At 35.4% G+C, this 16,725-nt stretch overlaps 1 protein-coding gene across 16 annotated transcripts in view; it reads right to left on the bottom strand.

Annotated features, from left to right (window-relative positions):
* Positions 1 to 15,309, bottom strand: part of LOC145686241 (uncharacterized) — a 180,593-nt gene extending 165,284 nt beyond the window's left edge. For 11 of the 16 annotated variants that reach the window (XM_081759345.1, XM_081759335.1, XM_081759337.1 and 8 more), the window contains exons 1-2: positions 15,252 to 15,297; positions 14,799 to 14,904 (exon numbers count right to left, since the gene is read on the bottom strand). The gene's annotated coding sequence lies outside the window, so the exon portion shown is untranslated. Of the gene's footprint in view, positions 1 to 14,246; positions 14,750 to 14,798; positions 15,222 to 15,251 lie in introns of those variants that run through there. The other 5 variants (XM_081759343.1, XM_081759340.1, XM_081759334.1 and 2 more) reach the window with 4 other exon arrangements.
* Positions 15,310 to 16,725: the final 1,416 nt, after the last annotated feature.

Here is a 16,725-nt window from a genome sequence, read left to right as displayed (position 1 = left end):
AGAATTAGAAGCTTGTAAACCAACGTGTAAACTCGCGATCGCTCAAAATTCACGTATCTTGAGCAGCTAATTCATCCAGGATGTCCTACTGTTCTTTACTACCTCCCAGCTGTCAGCTGACACATTAAGAACAGAATGAAGTTGGAGACAAGTGTAATGGGAACTTTCAGGTAACTTCTATCTACAGCATTGTAACACAAGTAAGCAAAGCACTCAAGTCTCGTCCGATGACCTAAGTAAAATTATTTAGGACATTTTCTGCATATTTCTCTGCTTAAAATTCGATTATCTTTACGTGTAGTTCTGCTTTTTTTCCCTAAGTCTTTTGTATTTCGTACATTGAAGCTTCTACGTTGTTACACCAACATCATAGACCATTCAGAATATGAATTTGTCAATGGCTAGTTACTTAAAATTGATTCAAATGCTGGAAAGTCGAATAAAAGCATTACAATCATGAGAACAACCTACAGATGAAAGTACAGAAATTACAGACTCTCGTGCACAGTATATCAAAGAAGATCAAACAATGGTAATATATCTGTTCAAAATGTGCAAGCGCACAATTATCTTGATATCAAGTTTACTTTCTCCGAACATATTGCTGCTGTAAAAATATATACAAAAATTAGGAACATTGTACAGATTTACATAAATTCAAAAGTTGACAAGAGTTAGCTACTCATTCCTAAGGCATGATATCTCCTGTAGTGAAATACAGTTCGTGTATTTGGACTATGGTCTGTCGCAGAAATCTTTCAAAGCTAGATCTTTCTCAACTTTTATAACCACTGTTCAGCACTGAGTTCCATAGCTACATATGTCACATGATGAAACTATTATGAAAAAATCAAAATATACTAGCATCTTACAGTTCTCGTTGCAATAAAAGCTACTTCACGAAACAGAAACAAATTAGCTGTCACTCTCTGCTTACTACTCTAATTTCAGAGTATCTAAACGCACTATTAGAATATATAAGTCTACACTATAATCCAAAACATACGAGGGTAAGTCAATAAGTATGTGCACTTTTGTTCTAATCGTCTGTAGAATAACTGTACGGTTTTACGCGCTCGTACGCCGATAGATCGCACCATTGACTTTCCTTGTAGCAAATTTCAGCATGATCATTTCAGCTCGCTGTGCGCTGTTTCAAGATAAACATCTACGTGTGAACCACAAAACAGCGTTCTGTAAACCTTTTTTAGTGGTCTGAATGTGTACAAGGAGCTGAATCGATGCGAAATTTACCAATTTCGCACAAATATATGTACGAAACTATGATATTGGAGAAACTATGATACAGTAACATTATGAAATGTTTTAATTTTTTCGCCGTAGATACAAATTCAAACTGTGCAACTTAAACTGTACCACTAACCTTGTGATGTTAAAATATTTTGTATGGTGGCCTCAAAAATGTTTTGTATTTCGAATATAGAAATTTACGTGACTTGCCAGCCTACTAAACCTTACTTAATTGACACTAGGCGTAATGCAATTGTAACGAGGTTTGTTGAAACCATCACAGCCCAGAATGAAATATTAGAATATAAAAATTTTATTACAATGGATAATTGCTTTTTTTCTGTCTCATTTAAAAAGAGATTTTCATATCAAAACATTGTGATTGGAAGTCGTAAACACGAAGATCTGTCCTACAAACAGTTTGTCTGCCGAAATATCATTCTCATTCTAATCATACATGTTTCCGGTCAAACTGATTGGAGGAGGCATAATATGAAGAATCAGATGAAGTTGCCCTACAGTGTTGCCAAAGTTTGCTGTCGTTGGCTAGTCTACTCAGATTATCTATTATTTCAACCCCCCCCCCCTTCCCTACACACACACAATAAATCAGAAAGAAATCTCACGAGAAATCATACAATAGTACGCGTTTTAAGGATAGAACTGTAAACAACTTCAAGATACGGACAGAAAAGTTTCTCCGACTTCCAAAGAAATGTGTGCAAAAATCTGTCCAAACAAAGTTCGATACGAAAAGACTTATAAACAACTGTCAGATCGGTGATTGTGATACTACTTCAGGTCATCGTGAAAATTGACCTATCAGCAGTGCCAAGCAAAATAAAATTGATACAGAATGAAGATAAATGGACAGTAGTCGAATATCAGAGTGCATTTCCGCGATTATTACACTTACATTAGATCCTATGTCTCATATATACTTGTTCTATTTATTTAATTTTCTGGAGAATATTACACGCCTTAACCAGGCGCGTCAAATTTTGTAACGTAAGTAGGTGTGAGAGGGTAAAATATTACCCCCATTAAATATTTTGATTCCTTCATTAACTAATGGCAATTTTGATTAGATCTTTTGCAATGGCTATCCTTATAACTTTTTCTTTATAATGAAGCATTAACAAATCTTAAAATTCTAGTAAATTCTCTTCTAAAAAAGAAACTAGCTGGGGATATGTTTTACCTCCACGTGCCTGGTTAAGGGTTAATAAACATTTGGTAACTACTAAGTTTCCCATTTGAACATAATGGATCTGTAATTAATTTGTAAGTTCAAATGAGATTCATGAAATACCATAAAAATGTCATGAAAACTATCATACATATTGTCGTAGGTTTAAGAAATGCGTGATGTACGTACGTTTAAGAAACAAAACAATGAATGTTTTAAATGTTAAATGTCTATGAGCGCCACGTTCATGTGACGTAAGTATGCTTGATCAGTTGAGGAGGATTAAAAGAGAAATTAAATTTCCTGAGGACAATTCGACAGTACCAAAGATCTTTCCGGGACTTATGTGAATGAAGACAGATGTATACACACAAGATGCTAGCTTTAAATGTACTGCCAGAATCCATAAAGCTATTACACATAATTGAAATATCCTTCCACAATCGCACTACAGCCAAAGAGAATGGAATCAAAACTATATGCGAATGTTTTCCAAGCTAGGTGCACACACAACTGCAAACTGGATTATGAAATTTAATCGCAAGAATAGCTTTTCACTATTAAATTGAGAAATATCAGACTTACAATTTAAATCAAGGTAAATTCACTACATTTAAGAAACTATCAAGCAATTATCCTCCGATACAAGAATTGACAGGGATGGTTAAACTATTGGTAAAAGCATAAACAATACTTTCTTAGCGCGCTAATTTAAAAGGAATCTTCTACATCCTGTAAGTACCATGTAAAGCTACGGAGGACAGAAGTGTAGATTTTGACGACTTTTGCTGTAGAAATCTTTTTAAAACTATTTGCATTAAAGTAAGTAATGTTTTATGTTTTTACCAACACTTTTATCTATTTCTTTTTAAATCTTTGCATTTGAGAGTAAAATGTCAAAGGTTCTGAAACATTCTAAAGTAGAATCAACATAGTTGAAGGGTGGGTCAGATACTTCATTTAAGGCCAAAGATTGATAAGAAAAGTGTGCCAAGAAATGCACTGAATTCCACACTGCAAAACAGGCGGAAAAAACTGCATAAGCTCACAACCACTGGCATTTGTTTTCATATTTATGGTAATACGGAAGTTAACGAAAGTTCATTTCACTTTGCTTTCAATTGCTATGTATGACCTGATGCAAGTGGCATTTTTACCTGAAATAAAATGGAATCTTTATATGGTTGTTGTTAAATCTTCAGGATTGAGAACTAAACCATCAGATTATGCAACTCGAATCCCTCGAGTCTGAATTATAAAATCGTCAGTTGCATGGCTACATACTCCACGAAGGAAGATGAACTAGGGAGTGTCAGATCAGACTAATTTCTCTGTTTAAATCGTCTGCTGTGAACGGCCACACCTTAGTTTAATGTCCCAGTACTATTTCCTGCAGGGTACATGAAACGGTGAAGTGAAGGAATAGAAAAATGGAAAATTTCTGAGAATAATCAGAACACTATATTATCCCCCATAAGTTTGTATAATCTGAGATGTAATCAGGGAATTTTCCACAAGAGAGGGAATACTCTACCGCTAAGCCATTGTGATTTTCACACTGTTTTACTTCGATTCCGTATATTTTCTTTTTGAATTAATTAAGTCTATCTAATGAATCTGCTATATGATAAAGCATCTTGAAAAATAAAATAAAATTTTTTAGTTTTACGTCCCGCAGTTACGCCGGTTAGGCTAAAGGAGACTGTGATGATGAGAAATGAATGAAATGGTGGAATGAAGAGTGGGAGGAAAAGGGAGAACCTCAAGGAAACCCACGCACACGGTGTTTGTCCACTACAAAGTTCACTTGACGCGAACTGGGATCGAACCAGGGACCCCATGCACCAGATGTGAAAGCTCTACCATTGAGCCACCGCGGCCCTCTTATAAAGCATCTTGACAACGCTATTAAATCTTCTTTCAAATTTCTATGTCTGTTACCATCAAAGAGCGGAATTCAGTTAGTCTACAGAATAACTTATCAAAATGAGAAATACCTATAATTTAATATGCTTTAACCTACTTTGCTTAAAGTAGTAGTAGTTAAAAAAAAAAAAAAAAAAAATCGTACGTTAGGTTGAATTATAATAAAAGTCGGTTCCCGGTCTCCAAATATTACTTTAAATAATAGTCAACATAACAATTAGGTCTATATATCAAGTTAATCCCGTTTGTTAAAGCAGTTGTTTTCTATCCACAATGACAAAAAGTACGTGTACAATAAGATTACGCATCTGGGAAACTGCTTTAACTAAGTAATGGACTTTGGGTAAAGCACGGCACAGTGAACAGACCACACATCTCCCAGTCTGAATATGTGTAGTGTACCTAGCCAAAGCCCTATATGTGTTCGAGACCAAAATTTTACAATAATGTTTCTTGATTTTCCTTTTTAACACCAGCGCGATTATGTAATGAGAACGCTGATGATGATAAATAAGGTTAACGCTGATGATGATAATAATAATGAATGAATAGTCACGCACACAATGTGTGTCCACCACAACGTCCATTTGGCAGGAACTGCGATTGAACCAGGAACTCAACACGCCAGAAGTAGGCATTCTATCACTGAGTCATCACGATCCCTTACAACAGTTTTGTACATTAAACCCTTTGTTCAATCAGATAAACAATTTACTTTAAGAGTGAAACGCATGAAACTTTTAGTTTAACGTCCCACGATTATGTCCTGTAGGCTGAAGGGGAGAATGATTAATAAAAGTGAATAATTATGAAAGAACTAGTGATACGAGAATTTGGGAAAAAACACAATTCCAAAGTTGTCCACCACAAAATTCACCAGGGATCGAACCAGAGGTCTCGCGCATCAGACATAAGGGCTCTACTACTAAGCCATCGTGCCCTCCTATTAGTGAGGTACGTATCTAAAATGGTGCTTATGTTTTACTTTACCATATCACCACTTCCGCTTTTCATCTCTTTAATCTACGGAGCTAATTCCTGGATTATACATGAAAATATTTGAATTTTTAAGACGATTCAAGAGATATATGCAAAAAAGCGATAATCATCATTAGCACTCTACGTCAGCATATATATATCGTATAGGATAAAAATAAACTTAAGCAAACGTACGTCTAAGCAGAACTGATGCAATATTATGTAGTACACACAGATAATTCCGCAAGAAAACAAAAACATTTTGTGATATTAATCCTACAACAATGAGAAACAACTCCTAACAATGATGTCACTGGGAACACTGCCATAAACCAATATTGCAGTTTTGGCTTCTCTGAGTATTTTCCTCGAAAGCACGTACTAGTCCATTTATCTTGACCCTTAACTGGAATAAGTCGGTAGACTGGTCAGTTTGTTTCTTGCATTTGTAATTGTCGTAAGAGACTCTTTCGTTCTTGGATAGTCTTGAAAAAACAGAGGTACAAAGGTAGATCTGTATCAATTTAGGTTTTTAAGTGCAATGTTTGAAGTGTATTTGATAGAAATTATAGTACAAAAAAAGTCTGATTTCTGCAATATGTAATTATCATAAGAGAAGCTGTGTCCCTTTTAATGCAACTCTTCTTCGTATGTGCAATTATCTAAGTGTAGTGTCATGAAAATAGTGGTATATATTTAGTAATTTTCTTTTTTAAGTGTTCTCGGTTTAGAAATAACTGACACATGGAGAAAAATATTTGTCTGTACTAATACGAGAGTATGTATTACAAAAAAATCAAAGGAAACATATTTGCATTGCCTTTCATTCTGGACTACAATCCAGTACCAGTACCGTTACAGCGAATTCGATCGAGCGCGAAAAAAATTCCGTATGTATGATTCCCAAACATTTTTTTTTTTTTTCGCCGTGGTTGTGGTACAGCGCTTAACCCTGGTGCTTAGAGTCCCAGGTTCAGTGCCCAGCCAAGTAAGTTTGTGGTGGACAACATCGTGTGCGTTGGTTTTCTAGGGGCACTCCCGTTTCCTCCCAGTCTCATTCCACCAATTCTTTCATCGTCATTCACTTGCCTTTATCATCGTGTCTCAGCCTAAAAGGCATAATCGTGGGGCGTTAAACTGAAGTATTTCGTTTCATTTCCAAACATTTTCAACGAAAGTTCATTACTGAATTCTCTAGGTCTCTCTCTCTCTGTGTGTGTGTGTTATATCTGTAATTTTTTTCAATTTTGAGCTCTCCAATCGATAGAGCATCAAAATCTATCTGAGAAAGTGATGGAATTTTTCGCGTCACTCTTACTCTTCCCGAGATACCGGCCAAAAAATGGCCGATTTTCGAAGATTTAAGTAGCCATATAGAAATGACATTAGTGTTAATCAATACCTAAGAGGATGGTAAATATTTTGGTACCAAATAGTAACCGGTGGCCAATGTCCAACTGGCTTGGCCAGTTGGGCGTGGCCACCAGTTAATGTCAGTATTAAAATGTTTACCATTCTCTTAGGTATTGATTAACACCAATATCATCTCTCTACGACTCACCGTTATAGAGATATTCGCCACAAAATAGTTCCGATTTCGGGAGATATAAGGAGCCATATCTCGGGAACCGTAAGTCCTAGAGAGATTAAATTTTGCGAGAAAGAAAAGAAGGTGGGGATAAAAAGATTTACTTTTACTCCTAGGAACAATCACAGTTATCCTTCTCGCTCCATCTCTCCATTCATTTTAAGTTCGTTCTGGCAATGCTCTTGGAGCATTCTCAACTGGTTTTCACTTGTATTCTGTTCTGGAGTTTGCTTGATAAATACACACCGCATTTTAAGACAAATTATAAAACTAGACGTACACTGCGAAACACCTAAAATAAATATAATCACATTACGATTATTACTTCAATCCAAGTTTTTAAACATGCTGCTGGAGGTGGATTTTCTTGTGCATTTTAATCCCTGCCCATTTAAAAAAAAAAATAAAAAAATAAAAATAAAAAATCAACAATCGTGGCATATATATTAAAAATTATACTCACTGAAGCACCCAAATGATAAATGTCAATTTGCACAACGTTTCAGTAACAAATTGGAATCTTCCTCATGCGCGTTCCTTACCAAATTACGCTGTTTGTAGAACAACATATTGATTATTTTCTCATTGTAGATAAAATATTAACGTGACTGAATCACTGCTGTTAAAATTCCTTGCAAAAACCCATTCCCCGTGTAGCACAGTCGCTAATGCTCTCGCCTATGATGCGAGCAGACCCGGGTTCGATTCCTAATGGGGGTACTCGGTCGAAAATGTGTAACAGCTTTTTCAGGCCAGTCACCCTGAGCGAGTTTTTTCTAATTTATTTCAAGCAAATACTAGGATGGTACCTAACATACAGGTCAAGAAAGTTTTCTTTCTTCTTTTCCTCAGATAGTGTGCTCGCTGAGGGATGTCACATCTTTCATACGTGCCAGGCTTAAGGCCACAGATGCCGGCAATGCCCAGAAATATGTAGAAATAGACAAAATAAATAAATAACAATTTATTACTTTTACCATTTTCCCCAACAAATCACAACAGTATTAATACATACCAGTATTATTCGAAACATGGTCTGAGAGAAATAAAACAATATAGTTTGAAGATACTGTAAAAAATCATGAAACCTTGTTTTAAAGAAAAAATGGTAAGAAGAAGGCGAGTGATTACACTGCGAAAATTGTAAGTTTTATATGTTGTTATCTCCTAAGTAACTTGAGGTTACCGGGAAGCTGCATATTTGGTCGATTAGTTTCCCATATAGTACTAGAATATAATGCTACGCGCAATCCACCAATGGAACGGATTTCTCGTACCATTATTTTTCTGCATTTTCATTTTGGTACATTTCTTGTTTTAAATATTATGAACCTTCCATTCAATCGTTAAAGGCAACTAATTTTACCTATGGATTACAGAACATAAAACCACCAGATACCAAACTTTATCCCAAAACACTTCACTGTTTTAACTCTCGCACAGTCAAACGGGTGTTTCTCTTATATGTAACTACATGTATATGGTGCTTAATGCACTAATGCGAAGTAGCGACTTATAGAAAACACGCAAATATATGTGAACAAACAGTACAATACGTTCTATAATTAGAAGGAATTTGTATTTAAATAGTTTGTAGTCGAAAGACTCCATTCTCTACAAGCTAACCGAAGGCAGTATAAGTGTTCAATATTCAAAATCTTACCTTGTAGCCCTAGCTACATCGTTTAGGACATCGCTTCACTTCGCAATATCTCACTAATCTTTCTGACAAGTGCTTACACGCAGGTGTGGCGTAAGCCGAAATCTCTCTGTGACTTCTTTAGATATACGTATAATTCCACAACTCGCAAAAAGAAAACTGATCAATAGTATTCCTAGTGCACTCCAGTTCAAAGAGGACTGATATATTTCGAAATGTTATAAAGAGGATCATCAGCTGGGGACACAATGCATGATTCTGAATTTTGAACTACTGTATGTACTCGAGAGCACACTACTAGAATTATAGTGTAACTGTTAGTGACTGTTATTACCGACCGACTCTGTGCTCTAATCATCCGTGTTACCCGTCTTCCTCCGCTCCCTTAGACTGAAACATTTTAGTTAAAAAAAAAAAAAAAAAAAAAAAAAAAAAAAAAACACTGAACTTAACGTCCCGCGATTTTTATCCTAAGCTTCAGGCTAAGGGAGTCGATGATTAAAGCAAGTGATTACGGAAAAATTGGTGGAATGAAAAGCGCGAGGAAACGGGAGTAACCGAGAAAACTCACGGACACGATGTTGTCCACCACAAACTTACTAGGCCGGGGATCACGCCAGGAACTCCACGTAATACAGATAAGCGTTTCATGTACACTCAACAACCACTGAGTCATTGTGCCCCCTCCAAACAGTCAAGAGTCTATAGGGGACTACAGTACCCTACAGAAGTACACCTAGTAAAATATAAAGCTGCGAATATTAATTTTGCAATGCGAAACGAATTTTGCACTTCAGAAAAATGAATTTAACTATGACAGATAGCGGCCCCGAAATACACAATTTACGAAGAAATGAATCGAGTAAGATGAAATGCCAGCATGAGAGTATCAAAAAAGGTAATAAAGATCATCAATGTAGGGTGATTAATTAGGGAATATATGAGTTTACGTATTGATGTGATATTAGGCAAACAGGCAATAGCATAACAGTGTTTCAAACTCGTTGTCTTACTAACTAACCTACGACGTGCATGCTGCAGTAATGGAGGGAAAAGGAGAAATGTAGATTGGATAAGAGGGGAGAAGTATCTGAACCAAATATGGTGATATAGGGCAAAATTTTGAGTGCTATTCCATTTTATGGGGGCATAAATCAGTGTTGGGTAAGGTACTTGTAAAAAAAAAAAAAATAAAAAAAAAAAAAAATGAAATGAAATCTTTGAGTTTTACGTCCCACGGTTATGCCGGGTAGGCTAAAGGAGACAGTGATTATGAGAAATGAATGAAATGGTGGAATGAAGAAAGTGGGAGGAAACGGGAGAACCCCGAGAAAACCCACACACGGTGTTTGTACACCACAAGTTCACTTGGCGGGAGCAGGGTTTGAACCCGGAACCCATGCACCAGAGGTGAACGCTCTACCACTGAGCCACCGCGGCCCCCCATTCACTATCGACCCGAACCGAGAAGTGAGCCGAGCCAACAGCTCACCCAACCGAGTCGGCTAGACCCCTCGGCTCAGCCGAGCCGAGCAGATGGCTCACATCCCAACCAAGCCAGCTCGAGCCGATGGTTCACCCCAAGTGAGCCGGCTCGAGCCATCAAACTCAGTTGAGCCGAACCGAGCTTAACTTGTTATAAAAATCTCTTGTGGTCTCAGTATCGAGACGAGACGAGATGCGAGCAGTGTCCTCTCTCGTGAGCAACACTAAAAGTATTCCATATTACTGCTTAGCTTACATTTCTCATGGCTTTCGCTTTCCAGTGTAATCAGGCCAAGATTTCCAAACGAGTTAAAACGAGCGAGCAATTTATCAAACTCGACTCGACTCGAAACTCGACGCCAAAAACAGTGAATCTGCTCGGAACTCAACTCGAGAATATTAACTTTGACTCGACTCGAAACTCGACTTGAATTCGAGTCGTTTTAGCTTGACTCGTTTCCATCCTTTTTTTTTTTTTTTTTTTGAAAAAAAAATGGTTGCTCATTATTATTCTGGTAAACTAATTATATAATAATAACAACAATGTTGTTATGTAAAATTAAAAATACAGAATATAGAGAAACATTACACTACAACTAATAAAATGAGAACACATGAACTGGGAATGAATCAAAACCTGCTAGTAACTCTAAAATCGATGCATGCTTTTTAAAGCTAGTTGTTCCAAATTTTATAATCAACGGGACTTTAGGATACGCAAACTGATCAGAAAAATCTCCAATATTACATACCATCAACATTACATCAATAAAGCAAGCCCAAGTGCTTGCAATCAGTACACGTGATTTCCCTGAGGCTGTCATCATTTTCCAAAAATAGCAAGTGGCACTATGATTTTATCTGTTTCTTTGTGTGTCGATCACTGACTTACGTAGTTCATGCTTCATTGATCCATTCTGAGAAATCCACTTAAAGGAAAGAAACATTTGTTTCCGAAAAAAATATACATATATTGTAGTTACTCATCCGAAATGTAACGTGAAAAAAGTAATGCAAACTAGGTACGTTACTTAAAATTTGCAACGCGTTACCGTTATAGTTACTTTGGAAAAAATTTAACGCGTTACTAAGAAACGTTACTTCCCAAGACTGGCATAAATTTGTAAGATCCACTGATGAAGTATATTACCGGTACTTGATTTCACAATAGGACTGTACAAGTAATCAAAATATATCAGGAGCTGACTTACCTCTTACATGTATAAGGAGATAGAAATATGAAATAAAGTCATGATAAAGTTAAGTGCCACGTAAAGATAGTGTATAATGTGATCATAGAAGTGTCGCAAGGCTGTGTCATACACCATGCATGTCTTTTATGCCGTATTTTTCCATTACCCTCGTTTATGCGTATACTCCCATCGCTGACGCGCCTGCTCCCTACAGATGCACCCCCTAAAAATCGCTCGGGTCTCCCTGCTCCGCTCCTGACTCTGTTAGATAGCATTCATGCTCTTTAGTGGCCACGTAGCACATATTGGTTTGTAGTTGTTATGCACCGCATTTTTTATGCCGTATGTGCACACGCTGTAGTTATATTATGCCCTCCGAAAGCTAATTTGCACCCACTAATGAAACTCCTCCCTTACGTAGCACTTTCTAAGGCAGTAATGCTGTATTTCATGCTAAAAGAAGTTCGTATGTCATTCATCTTCTTGTGTGGGAACCAGGGTTGGCTGGTTTAAACCAGTTGGTTCTTTTATATATATATATATATATATATATATATATATATAAACCGAAAAATGTTCGTAGAAGTGTAAGTGATCGTAAAATCTTGATGAACACACATTTATGGGTTTATTACGTTTTACTCCCGTATATTATTCGCATTATATTCCGAGCTAAAATCCCGATTCATTACTCAAAGAGATTATACTTCAAAAGCGATCTTTTTTTAAAAAGTTTAGAATGTTTGTTATTTTTTTTATAGTTTGTTATCATTGTTACTTCTTTTGTGATTTTTTTTAGTTTGTTATTATTGTTACGCAATTACAAAGAAAAATTCTAAATATTGTTTCGTTTTAATATGTTTACTATTGATAAATACATCGAAATGCCGTAATTTTTTAGGGAGGCCCATACAAGCCCCACGAGAGGCATTTATTGAAACCAGAAGTATCTTCTGTATTTATTTATGTATAAATGGGTCAGAGCCAAAATCGACTCAAATAATTGGTATCTTTATTCACTTTTCTTACTGATAAGCAAATTAAATCATCGTATTTCTTTGACCTGGACTAATAGAAGTCGTAGGGAACTAATTTGGTCTAAATTAGTTCTTCTGTACTCTGCAGTATTTTGAAAGTGTCCATATGTAATTCTGTATAATGGTTTCACTTACGCAACTGTTTATCTTTTAGTCTTTCTGAAATAACTCCCGACAATTATACTGACAAGTATGTAAAGATCAGCACAACGTATTTTTATCAGGAGTCTTTTGTGAGTGAGTCGGCAGACATATCGTGTTTGTGGTCAATTAGTCCTGGTTTCGAGTTCAAATGGAGAACCATTTCTCTCGGATGTAAGCCGAAAAGCGGTTTGGATTCCGCTTTAAGATATGTGACCCTTTCCGGCATAACTCGGTTGTTGCATAACACCAAGGCGAAACAAATTTATTTCTGTCGATATGTGATATAAATACAGAGCAAATTATTTAAACATTTTTTTTTTTTTTTAAATAAAAGGCATGGTTCTTGCCAAACCTGGTGGAGACGTAGTAAAGGAAAGAAGTAGGTATTTTTGTATGCGTTTTGTAAGTTTTGATATCCAAGGTACATGCATTTCGTTGTGGGGTTAACTGTCGCAGATAGCGGCCCCGAAATTCAAAATTTACGGAGAAATTAACAGAATCAGACTAAATGCGATAATGAGAGTAACAAACATTGGAAAGGTCATTATTGCAGGGTGATCAATAAGGAAGAAAACGTAAGTTAAATTGTGGGCTGTATATGTTTGCGAATTGATGCGATATGATGTGAGGTGACAGTAGAGCATAATCTGACATTGTTTCAAACCCAACTTAGGATATGTACCCTGCTGTATTATCAAGGGGTCAAGGTGGAACAAAAAGAGCCCTGAGGGGTTTCTAACCCCCTTCGCTCGCTCAGCTATGTTTCGTTAAAATAAGAAGTATTTGTGATTAACAATGAATAGTGAAGGCCAGGAATGAAATAAGGGTAATTGTAGGTAAGACATATGAAATTAAGAACACGTAAGTTGTAATACAACGTTGAAAATAGATTTATGTGTGCTTTATCCGGGGCCGCCATCTGCGGTAGTTTAACCCATGGCTTCGCCCTCAACCCTCCCTCTCGAAGTTTATTTGCATAATACTATAGTAGGGTGTTATAGTGCTGATTGAGAACACGAAAATATAAGGGTTCACTGTTTTCGTTATTTCTGAATAGTGCGAACTTGATAGTTGGAACATATTAATTTTGCGCAGAAACACAACAAATGAATAGGTATTTAGTGAAGAACAAAGAAAGCATGGAAATAAGAAATATTTTTGATGAATAGTTAAAAAGTCAACGACGGAAATGAAAGAGTAATTCTAGGCAAAGTATATTTTTAAAAAAAAATACACAGTAATACAATTGGAAACAGATTCATGTGCCCTAATCCGTAGCCACCATCTGCGGAAGATTAGCCAAATGTATTTACATTCAAGCAAACTACTGTCAATATATACAAGAAGTTATGGAGAATGTGAGAAGTGCTAGTAGAACATGAATTTTAAAGGCATTACGTGCATATTTTTCTTCACAAAACGTGTTTAGTTATAATATCTGCTGGAATCAACTGTATTTACAGCTACAATATGTATGCTGACGTATGTCTATGCCTACAGTAAAAGGTAAAAATAAAGGTGGTAATAGAATGCGAATTTTCACATTAGAAACTGAATTTTACACCAAAAACTATACTTGTAAACTTAATATGGTGGTCTGAAATATTCTCAATTTGCACGAACGTGAAATATAGTGAGATACAATGGTATGATCACTTAAAGGATGTTGTGTAGTAAGCATAAATTGCTTTATCACATTCCTCCTGTCTGAAGTACAAAATTTCACCTATAAAATTTCCAGATTTATACCGATCTACTAGTTTCTGTAGCGAATTTCTGCGCAAACACTACTTACAATATTATAATTTATAGATGCTTCAAAATTCAATGGATCATTAGTCACGGTATACATTTCACGCTATACGATGATATTTATAGTAATTATTTGTTGGCATGCTAGTCTATTAACATTTACATGCTAGAACATGGAATAAAGCTAATTCTCTATTACTACCCATCACAAGCACACTGTAACAGGGATAACATTTCTCTACCAGAAGCAGAGACATCTCAAATCCTCCCCCTCCCCTTATGCCCGTTCAATAACAAACACAATATAATCTGGGAAAGCCCTGCAGCAATAATTCGGCACATTTCTACAGTTAATGGATATATAAACGCTTTACTTGGTGCCATCATTCTGTACAGTAATCAAAATTACAATTTGTGGCACAAACATCAAATTATCCATAATCATGTAATTGTCGATCTGATATTGACAACTCCAGCTAAGTGGTCCGAAGAAACACAACATTCGAGACCTCTGGAAGCTATTCTGCCCAATGTACAAGCAAAATTAATGAAAAATTTAAATCATATAAGTATCACTACTAAGTTAATCCCTTACCTGTTTTACAATATTTACTCCATCCCCTTACGTAGAAGTTATTGACCTTATTTTCTTATATCCTCCATGACCGGCGACCATTTCTTGAGATGCAGAAGTACCAACCCTAATGGAAGAATAATATCCTTTATAGTAGCAGATATTTTATTATTGCGTTCGTATTTTCTCAAATTTGTAGTAATTATAATGAGATAAATATGCGTACATATGTATACTAAACAAATGTAAACCGGACCTCTATGTGAATAGCAAACAAAAAACAAATACAATAATTAATCATAGATGTACAAATCTGCGAAGACAATTTTTAATTTATTTTTTATGGTGACAAGCTGAGTAATCTTCTGCTAATCAGGTCGAAAAACGATTAAAATTATCACATAATAGATTGTAAAAGGTAAAATATAAAAAGCATGTATAAATATACAAATAATATTCAAAGAACAAATTTACATATACAAAATACAAACGTTGGTCGCCCTGCACATTTTTGTTTCTGGTCGAACAGACGACAATATGAATGTATCGAAATCAAATCGAAAAAGAAAAACTCGACCTAGTGCGCTAGTTATGAAATTAACAAAAAAATAAGTCAATTTATACGATTGTAAATTTATTTGCTCTATACAAGCATTTATTGTTCTGGAAAACTTGAAGATTGTGAAATTTTTCATTGTTGTATTATAAAACCCAGTGGTTCCAAACCTTTTTGGCTGACAACTTACTTTTTCTTTATATTTGACACAGCCTTTACTGAACGCTCACAACATCGATATACACTTTTGATTTTTTTTAAAAGTAATATAAATTATAATACTCTAAGAGTTTAGTACCATAATAATACTGAATATATTCCTGCATTGGAGGCGTTGACTGGTATAGTCTATCTCAGAATCGATTTAATGTTTCATGATTTTTAAATTCTAAAATTTCGCGACACGTTGGTTGGGAACCACTGTTATAAGCATAGAGAAAATAACTTCCTAAATAAATAATTTCCTAATGCCATTAATCAACTAAATGTATATATGTATCCATAAGCACGTGATTATAAGCTATACTGAAGGCACATTTAAAAGTTTTCTTATCAAATCTGTATTTTGATTAAGGTTATCAGAATTTTGGAGTTCAACAATACGAGCATTGCTTCCAAAATTTCAGATTATCCTTATCTCAAGTTTGTCAATGTATTTTTCCCTATATTTTCGTTCTATTTTGCTCTCAGCTGCTTCAACTCCCGGTGGGAGCCCATGCAGTGGTGTAACTACGTTTCATGCCCCGCACCTTAACAACATTTTTTGTGGAATGATAGATTACATAATAAATAATCATACATACTTCCCTGTATCTGTGAATAATGAGTAAAATGCATGGAACTACTAGGCCTAAATATAGGGTTGCCATAATTTTCTGATCCAAAATACGGATAAACCTTAAAATGACAACCCATCAAAGATACGGTGCCCAAACACAAAATAAATATTTGAGATTTCTTACCTAAAAATCACCTTAACTTAATCAATTGTTTACTGTAATATTTAAAACACTATTGAAAACTAACATATTTTATTTTTTTTTCATTAACACAAATATAATAAGTACATTATGCTATTAAATTACGTATATCAAATCTAACCAAAAGGAGCCTGGAATGGAAAAATTAGACTTTTTAAAACCATAACCTACTTTATTAATAGTTACTAAAATATAAGTTACCGTATATGATGAAAACAATTCTTTTCGCCCAAGATTTTAGCGATTTCCGACTAGGAAATTTTCGGATAGCTCCAAAAACTGTCAAATACGGACATTTTCCTATTTCATGCTTTGTACCATACTGACACGGACCCAAAAATACAAACAGTCCGTAAAAAAAAAAAAAAAAAAAAAAAATACAGACATATGGCAACCCTACCTAAATATTCAT

Source organism: Thermobia domestica, chromosome 5, assembly GCF_964235325.1.
Source record: "Thermobia domestica chromosome 5, izTheDome1.hap1.1, whole genome shotgun sequence".
Taxonomy (NCBI): Eukaryota; Metazoa; Arthropoda; class Insecta; order Zygentoma; family Lepismatidae; genus Thermobia; species Thermobia domestica.
This window is presented reverse-complemented; position numbering and strand designations above follow the sequence as displayed.